Raw genomic sequence first — 12,385 nt, forward strand, 5'->3', positions numbered from 1 at the left:
TCAAAGTTGCAGCAAAGGTTTGTGATAAGCTGTTTATTTTAAGTTGATTGTTCTTGGCATAAGTTTTGACTCTCCCTATAGACTGAAGAAGTTGATCATAGTAACAAGTATCTTTTTAACTTTATTTTACACATTGTTTTCAATGTTTTATTTCAGTCATTAGCCATCACCATTCATTTTATTAAATAATTTATTCATACATTTATTTTATTCATTATTCAAAACAAATCAGTTATGCAGAAAATCTACAAACCTACATGATAATATATAAACAGTAATTCACAATCACAAATCACATACAAATATTGCAACAAACCATCATAAGGTTTTCAAAGTTGCGATCAACCAGCCAACATCTCTTAGGTCAGAGGACCTTTCCAGCAATGCTAAAGAGATGTTCCACTGGGGCTTCGAAGCAGAGCAAAATCCTTTACAATGTTTTGTAGCTAAAGCAAAGTTAAAAAAAAAAAAAAGTGACCAAAGCCGGCTTCAGTTCTATGTCTGGTACACATACACTTAAGTTGTGTACCAAGCAATATGTGTACAGGTACATATACAGTATACTGTAATAAGACATGCAATAACATACAAAAGCATACACAGACATACATGAGTATGTATATACAGTACATCCCTGACCACCGTAGGGTCAAGACCTATTCAGGCGCGGCCCCCCTTGGCCAATGTTCGGCCCATTCCTCAAGTCCCGCCCCCCGACCCATCCTCGCCACCGGGATATCAACATAATCAAAAGTGTCAATTTCGTTTCGGATAGAAGTGGGATTAGTGTTGAACAGTGTTTAAGCCAGTGAATTCAGCACTAGACAGTACCAGTGAGAGCCGTGACCCACCAGTGAGATAAGCATCCCTGGGAACTGACCGCCATCTTCTAACAAGGTGGTGCTAATCAGTCCACCCTGGAAACAACATTGGGTCGGCTTCACACCTGACTTCAAAATAACACAACACCACCCAGTAGGGTGGGGTTCTGTGACACCACCCCACATCACCCGGTGTCCCCATGACCACATGAGGTCCCTCATAACAACACCCGAGGACGAGTTACTGCACCACGTGAACACCTCACCACCCGGTGTCCCCATGACCACGTGAGGTCCTTCATATCAACACCCGAGGACGAGTTACTACACTACGTGAACACCACACCACCTGGTGTCTCCATGACCAGCCCAGGCCGGGGCCATCTACTGTAAACTACTGTACAGCTCCTCTCCGACTTACGACGGGGTTAGGGACCCAAATCCAGGTCGTTAGTCGAAATGGTCGTGTCGAAAATGCTTAAATACAGTGGGGTATGCTATAACGAACGGATCCTACTACGAATATTCCTATAACGAACGGTTTTACCTATAAAATTGAGAATGCTATAACGAACGCAACTCCTACAACGAACGCGGATGAATACGGGACTATTTCGCCTGGCGCATGAATATTGTTGTACCGCGACCCACAACAAGAGCGTCAGGCGCCATCTTTGTCTCATTGTGTAGCCAGTGCACCACTGTTATTGTTGAAATTTCGTCTTTTAATGTGGAAATTCGCGTTATTTGTATAACTATTTTGTTGTACAAGTATACAATTGTAACAATGAATCGTCCAAAGCGAGTGAGAAAGCTAATAACCCTTGAAACTAAGAAAGAAATTATAAAGAAACGTGAGAATGGAAGAAGCATTGCGAAACTTAGTGATGAATATGGGATGGCTAAATCGACTATATGTACGATTTTGAAGAATAAAGGGGAGTTAAAAACAGTGCAAGTGGCTAAGGGAATCTTTAGACTTAGCAAAGCAAGGTGTAATGTGATTGAAGAGATGGAAAATTTACTCTTAGTGTGGATAAAGGAGAAAGAAATGGCAGGTGGTAACATTAGTGAAGCTATAATTTGTGAGAAGGCTAAACAATTGTTTGAGGACCTTAAAGCCAAGACTCCCAGTGGAAGTGATAGTGCTGTGCCAGTGTTTAGGGGTACCTGCATGCTGAATAACACTAAGGTAAGATAAAGTACCGTATTTTTTACATTTTCCACATAATTTTTTCAGTGTTAAGTGGTTGTATTTGGGGGCCTGGAACGGATTAATCCTATAACGAACAAATGCCATAACGAACGAGGTTCTGGAACCAATTACGTTCGTTACAGCATACCCCACTGTACATAGAAAATCTAGAATGGGTGTCACTTTTTCTTCTCAGCACCACAAAACTCTCACTTTTAAGCTTGCCAGCCATTTTAAAGTGAATTACAAACGAAAATTTTGTCAGTACACAGCGTAATCAGACGTTGGGACTCGAAAATTCGTAATTTGACAAAATTTTGGTACGACTGAGGCGGTCGTATGTCCGGGTGGTCGTAAGTAGGGGAGGAGCTGTATAATAATTTGTATGTTCAATTCATGTTCCTTCTTCTTTCAGTAATGAAAGTTTTTGTTAAACAACCCACCCACCCCATGTCTTTGTATGTAATAAGTCATTTTTGTCCAATGTATATTTTCAGCCTTCGGGCTGCCGACTTTTTCAATACAGTCAACCCTCGCTTTACGCGGTCCCACTTTACGCGTTTCCACGTTTACGCTGTACCCTGCCAAACACGGAATGCTCACTTTCCGCGGTGTGTGTACCCTTTTACGCGGAGAGCGGCACGAGCAGGGTGCGCACAAGGTCGCCCAGTCATCAAAACATTACCGAGTTCTTCACCTGCCACCCACCACAGCCGGCCCAAGTCAGTGATAGTGATAATGATAGTGAGGATATGGACTTATATGGACTTTGAGGGGTTTGACAAAGAGGCCCTGCAAGCCTCTGTGGTGGATAGTGATACAATTGATACAAGTGATACAGGTGAGGGCCAATAATCTGCCCTCTGCCTCGGAACCAACCCCCCATCCCCGTGTGCCCAGCCATCTTTTCTACTAATGTAAGTGTTAAAAAACCTAATATTAATGATATTTCTCTTAATTATTAATTGTGTGTGCATACCATCATAAAATTAAGAAGTTATTTTTACTACAACGTAGGTATTGTGTCTGAAAAAGTGGAGTTTGGGGGTCGGCCCGGTCTCTATTTCAATTAATCCCATATGTTATGTTGTTCACTTTACGCGTTTCTCACTTTACGCGGGCCGCCGTGGGTTCAATTGACCGTGTAAAGTGAGGGTTCACTGTAAACCGTTAATTATTACTATTTAATCTGCCTAAGAACTGTATTCAGCATGAATTGTTCCAACACCAGTATCTGCAACACTTGGTGGGAGCCAAGTGAGTGACTGACCACTCACCAGAGGGCTGGACACCAATGAAGGAAAATGGTAGTTGCTGTATATAAACAAACTCCTGAGCCAAATTCCTCACTGCCTAACATTTTGCTGGCATTCCCCATATTTGTGCAAATAAGAAGTTCCAGATTGGTAGTAAAAGAGCTATATCCCAATCCCACGCTTTAAAGATGAGGATGTGTATAGATAAAAAAGACAATCAGCCCAAGATGATGCAGCAACACATGCTAGTGATCCCGGGTAATACTTCTAGGAGTAAAATATTCAGCATATGGATTATTTCCTTGTTTAAAGTTGTTTTATTTTTAGAACAATATGCAAGGTGTTTGTTTCTCTAAAATAATTATTATTAATTAAATAAGCATTTATAGAAGTCAGCAATTTAGCTAAATTTTGCCTTTTTTCTTAAGTAAAGAATGGGCATCAAACGGAAATCTTTAATGTTTAACATTATATTCCTCGGTGCCCAAAAATACAATACCTTCATAGAAAGAAATAGTAATTAAATTCTTGTAAATACAATACTTTAAGAGACACAATAACAATAAAAATATTCAGGTCTATTTATTGTAAAGGACATTGGTTGTTTTGTTTCTAATGATAAGTTCAGACAAAAACAAGTTGATTTTCATCTATGACACTTTGGGGCATTTTATCCATAACTGAGATATCAGGAGTTGAAAATCAGAAAACTACTAGAAAAATTCTAAGCAGTGGCGGGAAATGGTATTTACAGGTATTTTAAAATACAGGTATCCCTCTAACAATCATTAAGTAGCGATATTTTGGTTCAGTGATTTAAAATTTTTAACACCCCCTTCTTGTTTAACAAATGTAAATTTTTGGTTTAGTGATCTTCAACTCGCTGGGGAAAATTCAGGAGAGAAGTCGGAAAAGCAGAGGATTCTGTGCTTCAGGTACGCATCCTTACAATAATGTAATATGGCTTAGAAATAAAGAAAACATCTTACTGTATACTGTACTGTATAGAGTAAAGTATTTTACAGTACTGTATTATAAAACTGTAAAATAAGAAAAATGAAGAGCATGGGCATGTATGTGTGGGATGTACCATATTTTACGGCATATAAGACGCACCCACCATTTAGCAGGGAGTATTTAGGGAAAAAACTTTTGTGGTATGGTCCTCCTGTAGCCATAGTTTTCTTAAAACAATATACAGTATGCAGTACAGTTCCAGTAAATGTGAGGAATAAATAAAAATAATACAAATAAATAAGTTACAACAAAAAATACTGCATTTGACAAACCAGTAAATAAAAGCCAAATGAAAGCTTAACACAGTCGCCATTTACATATATAAGGCCCCCCCCCCCCCAAGTTCGTGGACTTTTATTTCGCGGTTCTCTATTATTCGCGGATGACACCCTGGATGTACCCAAGAATGTCTGTGGGTAGTTTTAAAGTTGCCGGCATTTTTGCGGCCGGGACAGGGCGCCATTTGTTCTAGACAGTTATTTCCTTTATCTGTAATGTAAATACTGTATGTGTGTGTGTGTGTGTGTGTGTTCTGTGTGTGTAGACACACACAGAACACATACAAATAAATAAATAAATAATAATTGGAAAATCCTCTCACAAATAATCAGAAACAAATTTATAAAAAATGTGAGTCTACCTTCAAGTCCGTGCTTTATTACTTTATGAATAAAGCACAGATATGAGGGTAGACTGTCATTTTTTTAATAAATATGTTTCTGATTATTTGTGAGATGATTTTCCCCTGTACTGTATGTGTTTTGTGTGTGTGTGTGTGTGTGTCTACACACACATACTAAAATACAATACAAGTAAAAAAAAATAATTGTCCTAAGGGCAAATACATAAAGGGAATATACATTTCTTTGTACACAAGTAAAAATGACCACCCCGGTCCACAAATGTTATTTGCGGATTTGGCGATTCGCAGCCATTCTTAGAACCTAAACTCACGAATTTGGGGAGCCCCCCTGTATTGTACATTTGTACACTCTGTTCAACGGCAATGCTACCTCCTCCGATTCCCCAACAACTCTCCCCTCCCTCACCACCAACCGCCCACCCACTTCTGCACTAAGCCAGCTAACTTGTATGCAAAGAAATGTATATATTCCTTTTTTGTGTTTGCCCTTAGGACAATTTTTTTTTGCAATATGTATGTACAGTAGGATGGTGTATGCATGTATATCAGTAAAAATAAATGAAGACAGTTAGGTATATCTACCCGAAAATGCGAATTGAAAAACAACAGCTTGGCACAGTAGCCTGGTGGTTACAGAGATGAGTTTAACCTGGCTACAATGCCGCCAGCTATTTTAACAGATGTAAATGTGAAAAGAAAGTTATCTGTAAATCTTAATTTGTATCAGGTATTTGTAGATTGAAAAATAAATGTTGCAGGTATGGCATTAATAGATCGTAATGCTTGTAAGAGTTCAGAAATGGTTACTGCCTAGCTACCTTTAGAGAGTTGGGTCCTGCCGTACGGACGTTAATCGTCTCAGGTTATCGTCATCAGTACAGTGCAGAGTACCGTAGTTATAGATCGACCTTTTATATTTACAATAATTATCTTTAATTAATTACAAATAATAATGTGTAAATAAGAAATAACATATTTTCAATTCTGGAGTAGGGTTAGGTAGAATTTAGCCTACTGGAGACAGCAACAGAGGGATTCATTAGCTCGGGGGAGACTGCAACTTCACATATACAGTATGCAGGCTGATTTTTATTAGCCATTTTTCAGATAAAAAATGTGTCTTATATGCTGTAAAATACAGTAATTGTTTGTATTGGTGGAGTGAGCTGTAACTGTGGCGAGCCGCCTTCTCTCTCCCCTCTATGTGATGTCACGGTATACAGCAGCAGACACACACATCTCTTGAGTCAGCTCGGTGACTGCCCGAATGAACTGTGTCGTGTGTATACTGTAGCAGTAAATGTGAGGAATAAATAAAAGTAATAAATAAAAATAATAATAATAAATAAAATAAAAGAAAAAATACTGTACAGTATAGCCACTTGCCAATCATTTCATGGGACACGAGAAAGAGAATAGCTGAGAGTTCCCCCACGTCACTCCTTGCCCCCCCACCTGCTCTGTTGCCTAACTGCCGACCACATAAGAAATGTTTACTGTATTTCCTTTATGTTTTTGATCTTATGATAATAATTTTTTAAATTTTATTAGCACATTCTATATGAACGATTGTGTGTGCATGTAACAGAGTAAAAGAAAATGAAGTATATTATGTATATCTACCTGAAATTATGAGTTAAAAAATATTATAGCTCACAGTTCAGCCTCACCCGCTCCGAGTACTACCGGGTGGCGAGTCCAAGACTGAGCTACAATATTATGTGCCATCTCCACAGATATAATTCTTTGTTATCCATCGTTTAGGATATTATTTCTCGTTTTTCCTTGTTAAGTGATCCTTTCACTTAACGATCAGTTTTCAGGAATGCATCCTGATTGGTTAATGAAGGATACCTATTATAAGTTCAGACAAAAACAAGCCAACTTTCAACTTTCTTCTGTGACACTTTTCTTTCATTTTACTCACAACCGAAATAATACGTAGTTGATATCACCAACTACACCTACCTAACTTTAAACATCCAGACTGATCACCCAGTATATTAAACATCCTGTACTGGGGCATTTGCGAGGGAAACATCATAGAATTGTCTAAACCTTTGCTTGCATAGAAAAATCCCGAGATTCATTTGGTGGCAACAAATACAATAATAGCTTTCCTAGTAGTTTTCTGAATTGAAACAGCAATTCTATGATCATGAATCTTCCACATTAGCTCCGGACTCCCGGTATCTAAGTTATGGGAAAAATGCGCCAATAAGTGCCATAGAAGAAAATTGTCTTGTTTTTGTTTTAACTTAGCATTTGAAAAAAAAATATATATATAAAATTATATCCTCTATTATAAATTGACCCATTTAAATAAGCCTATAGTCTATCTAAAGCTTTGTTTCATAAATGTTATCCTGTCTTATGGCATCGCTCACTGAGGCGGTGAATATAGAAAATATGTGTTTACATATTCAGTTAGGTGATGACATAAAAGTGGTGATTATCAATATTATTTTAATTCAATTTTTTATTGGATACTTATGTCAGCTTTTTTTTTTTTATGGGAATTAGCCCACCCGGGCACAGGTCACTGACCCACATTGGGGCCTGGGGGACGAAAATGTAATAATAATAATAATAATAATAATAATAATAATAATAATAATAATAATAATAATAATAATAATAATAATAATAATAATAATACAGTAATAAAGGACCATAAAAAAATAAATCATTTGTGTTGACAAAGTAAGAGAAACAATTGAAACCCTGCAATTGTGTGTAAATGAGGCAGAAGGTCAGATGAGCAACCTGGAACTTGGTCACAATTTTCGTGATGCCATATAGCAGCAGGGTCTACCACTAGACAACACATTATGCTTCCAATATCTTCCCAAGCGGTAGTACCTCCCTGTTTGGTAGCTGCCTACTACCTAGCTTAACACATTATTAATGTATACGTCTTCATTTTGATGGCGAACTGAAATCAGTAAATTGTTTCTGAATGTCCCTGAGCAATAATCTGGTCGTATGTCATATTCTATTGTTGAAAATATTGTATACTAAAGTATTATCTTAAAGATTGTGTTCCCACTATATTACAGTATTATTAAAGACTGTTTTAGCAATTCTTAATTAATTTCTGTTACTATTTCAAAAATTGCATTCCACCTTTATAAAATAAAACTAAAGCAACATTGGTACTTGCCAGATACCATTTTCCAATTGAAAGTTTGTGGAAATATTGACATAATTTATTGGGGCGATTGTACAATGTGCTGTGTAAACATGAGTACTGTACAATAGATTATGGACAATCATACACAGCTGTACACAGACTGAGACAGGAATGCAATGTATACTTACAAGGTAAAACATATATTTTTTGTTTCAAAACTTATCAGCTTACTGGGTACTAGCCATTAGTGGCAGGTCTGTTCTTTATTACTTTATGATGAACTTTATTGTGCAGTATTAGAACAAGAAGGACTGGAGTACCTGGAGGAAACTTGTCATGTTTCATAGTGTCACATTGGACAACACCCTTTCCAGATCTGTCCTGGGCCAGGATTCATCCCAGGATACAGTACTGTAGTGGGAGATATGCACATCACCTATACACTGTGCCATACATGTGTACAATGAGCCAAGAAGTTTCATAAAATAAGTTCAATATCATGCATAAGGCCATACATATCTGGAAAATGAATCATGCATTGTCGTCCATGAATTCAAGAAGTCATGCATAGTCGTCCATGAATACAAGAAGTCATGCATAGCCAGATACAGGGTATATCTGGAAAATGAATCCTGCATAATCATACATATGTGTACTGTACAATGAATCATGCACAGTCACAATTATACATTTCTAAAGAGCTGTGGCCAGAACCATACAAATGGTGATGTGAGTCATGCACATGGGCTAAACATACACTGAGACATGCAGAGACATACTTGTAAGTATAATCTGAGCTATGCAGAACTGCCATATATGTTAGTATTCACCGAGTCATGCAAATATGTACACAATAAACCATAGACAAGGCTTTACTCTCCACATATGTATACATACATCAAGTCTTGCACAGAACCGTGCAGTACACATACAGTAAATGTACTCATACACTGGGGCATAAACAGATGGCCACTACAAAATTAGAGCTTTGTTATGTTAAGACAAACTGAAGCTAACATAACAATGGCCGGAGAAAGACAGCTCTCTCAATATTGTACAGATTGAGATGACGGTTGCTACCTCATTTTTTGCAATTATATAATGGGATCTTAATGACACACAGAATGTCAATCTGATGCGGAAATATGAAATAAAGAGAAGTAACTCGTGAGCTTGTTTCAGATGTCTACATGAAGTGTAAGTCTCTCTCCCTCCAATTATGGTATAACATAAGCAATGAGGCTAATCCTCTTATAAATATAGCTGAGAAAACAAACAAAACCTAACCTAACCCAACCAAAAAAGTATTATGTTATGTTTGGTCGGTCTCTACCATTTGTTTTCATGCACTGTACAAGTATTGTACAGTTTAGCTCATCAGTCCCTAACACAAATAAAAAAAAATATACCGGTATATATAATAAAAAATAGAGTTCAAGTTTTATATCGAAAAATAATGTTATCTTAAATTGAAAGTGAAGGTATTGCAAAAATTCAGAGTGGCGACCGTCTCCTTAACATTTACCCAATTTAATTCAGTAACTTTTAGGCCAATGTCCATTATTGCCTCATATGGAATGAATGTCTGTATATCAGGCCCTTAATTCACTTTACATGACAGAATCAAATGCCGTCCTGAATCACTTTATTTATCAGCCACCAATATATTACATTTATAAGTCTATTACTGCATGTTCTTACTACTATGTGTCACAAACTCAACATCACAAAATTTAAATGAGATATATGGGGACAATAAAGACTAATTTATTACTCCACATACATGACATCCTCACAGACACGGTACCTTTGTTTACATTGAACCACAACCATGACATATGTTCCCAAACCAGGATAAAACATTTACATGTCTAAAACATAAACCACAATCACCCTTAACACCAATTTGTGCAAGTAAACAACTGGTGCATCATATTTCCTTCGAGAAAAACGAGATAGATAATGAGGGTAGTGTAAGGCTAGACCCCTCGCCCACACAAGATTATAACAGGCTGTATTAGTCACCACTACCACCCTAACCTTCCCCCAGGACAGGTACAGACACTTACTCTACTTAATGATATACTTACAAGCACCGCACACGACCACACACTCCAGTAATGATTAAGTTATATGTTGGCTGGAGTGTAACTTCTGGATACTGTGGGTTGCCTTGTTTACAGTGTGCTAGTACAGGGGCTGGAAGGCCATCTGTGAGGAGCACCCGATCCTCTTCCCGAGTCTCTTCGTTTATCACACCGTAAGTAAAGTCCTTTTGAAAGTGTTAGGGAGGCTGTCGTTTAGGGTTCACTTCTCATCCCACCTCCCTATACATCTCATTGGTTGACATTCACAAAAAATCAAGTGTTTCAATATTGTACAAGTTCATCGTAATCTCGTAATTACTCCCGCTTCCACTGTTATGTTATCGGAGTGATTTTAATAAATGTATTTCTACGATTACATTACCATTATATCGTTTTAATTTCCTTCTCTGAGCAATTATGTACCCATTAATAATTTGATAACATTACATCATAGCCGAGTTAACCTACATCCAGTACTGTACTCCAAATTAAATTAACAAAAGCTATTTTTACGTTTATTTACTATTAAAAACATTTGCATCAGATGTGATAACATTCCATGACTTGTGCACGTCTTTGGGATCCCTTGGGATACGGGATTCTGGAAACAGGCCAGAGGGTAGGATTTTTATTTATTTATTTTTTGCTTGATAGCTTATTGGCAAAATTGGAGTACAGTTTGTTTACTAAGGTCAGTTCTTGACGCTAAGAGGGCTCTCACTGATTGCTGCCATGAAGGGCAGAGGGTATGTACAAAAAAAAATCATGAAATAGGTTATATATTTACTTACTATACTTATACTCATTAGTGTTGTATTATATTACTCTAGTAAAAACAAATCGATTTAGACTCGCAAATTTAAGATAAACTGTCGGGATATCTTCAAGAACATCGACTGGATGAGGGAGGAGATGAGTATGTAGTGGATCCTCTTGTAGTGGATTCCTCCCCTACAAGCACCGAACCTTCTCGAATCCCCCAGCCTACGCCTCCAGCGCCGCCCACGGAGCGGGGGTCAACTATCTACCCACGCCTACCCCTGCCTTATAAGGCCTGACACGGCTGTGACACTCTTTCTACACAGTGCCACCAGCAAGCAACACCTCCTCCACCAGCGACCTTGGCGTCCCTCAAGCCGCGTGTCCTTCCTCTGGGCACCCTCACCACCCAGCTCTCTCTACGTACTCAACGCTTATTACCATGCTACCTACCCAGCAACAAGCTACATTGTACATCCAATACAATATGTATACAGTGAGCACATTGTGAGTTTCCTTTCTCCATCCCATCCTGAGTGTGAACCAATATCTCATACCCCTACACTCTCCCTTACAACTGCCTACTGAGCTCCTGCCGCGCGCTTACCAGCCAATCAGCATACAGCCAGCGATGCCATAGACCTACTCCCCAGTGCGGACGCACACATAGCAACTCCAGGAGAGGCCATAGGTTCCCACGACATGTCAGGATCACAGAGTCTGGCGTCTGGCACCTTTCGCATTCTCCTCCGTGATTAGCTCCCACGCTACGCACTCGCCTCGATTCCTGATCTGGCAGAATTGTATAAATACGGGCGTGGCTGGCCAGGGAGGCCATTCTACTCGGACCTACTGGACCAGAAAGACCTCTCTACAGCGCCTCACCAACCAGCTCCCTCAGAAACCTCCTCGCCCAACAGGACCTCTGAGCAAACTACTCATCACCTAGTAACTCCTTAGCACTGCACTGTACAAAAAAATATATATACAGAAAACGCATTGTGAGTTTCTATTCTACCTCAATCCTGTGTGTGAGACATCTTACATGTACGTACGTTTGTGAGCCCATACAAAGAGATAATAGACAACCAAAGAGAATTGACAACTGGCCACATACAGTACGCTACAATTGGTGACCCCTGGAGCTGTGAACACCACACTCCCTCTGCTGCCTTACTCCTGGAGCTGTGAGGATCGCCCTGTCTGCTGCCAGTCCGGGCCAACCGCCCTACCTACATCAACTGCTACTCCACCATCTCACGACCGTAAGGCTTATAACGCATTAGTCTGTTTTCCCCACTGGCGGTGTGAGTGACATCACAGCCGGAAAGCAACTAATGTGCGATATTCCAAACGTGGTTTGAGCTCTTTTGCCTACTCTACTATTTTTCTTTTGTTTTTTTTTAGTTCTGGCCTAAGGACCTGCACCCTAAAAAGTGTATTCGTCACGAAGTCCCCCCTGCAACTGTTCACC

At 38.9% G+C, this 12,385-nt stretch overlaps 1 protein-coding gene across 3 annotated transcripts in view; it reads right to left on the reverse strand.

The window, feature by feature from the left end:
- Window positions 1-10,303, reverse strand: part of LOC121870606 (protein zer-1 homolog) — a 70,323-nt gene extending 60,020 nt beyond the window's left edge. For 2 of the 3 annotated variants that reach the window (XM_042372441.1, XM_042372444.1), the window contains exon 1: window positions 10,156-10,303. The gene's annotated coding sequence lies outside the window, so the exon portion shown is untranslated. Of the gene's footprint in view, window positions 1-10,134 lie in introns of all 3 variants that reach the window. The other variant, XM_042372442.1, reaches the window with a different exon arrangement.
- Between the last annotated feature and the right edge of the window lie 2,082 nt (window positions 10,304-12,385).

This window comes from Homarus americanus, unplaced genomic scaffold, assembly GCF_018991925.1.
Source record: "Homarus americanus isolate GMGI-L3 unplaced genomic scaffold, GMGI_Hamer_2.0 scaffold56333, whole genome shotgun sequence".
NCBI classification, from domain to species: domain Eukaryota; kingdom Metazoa; phylum Arthropoda; class Malacostraca; order Decapoda; family Nephropidae; genus Homarus; species Homarus americanus.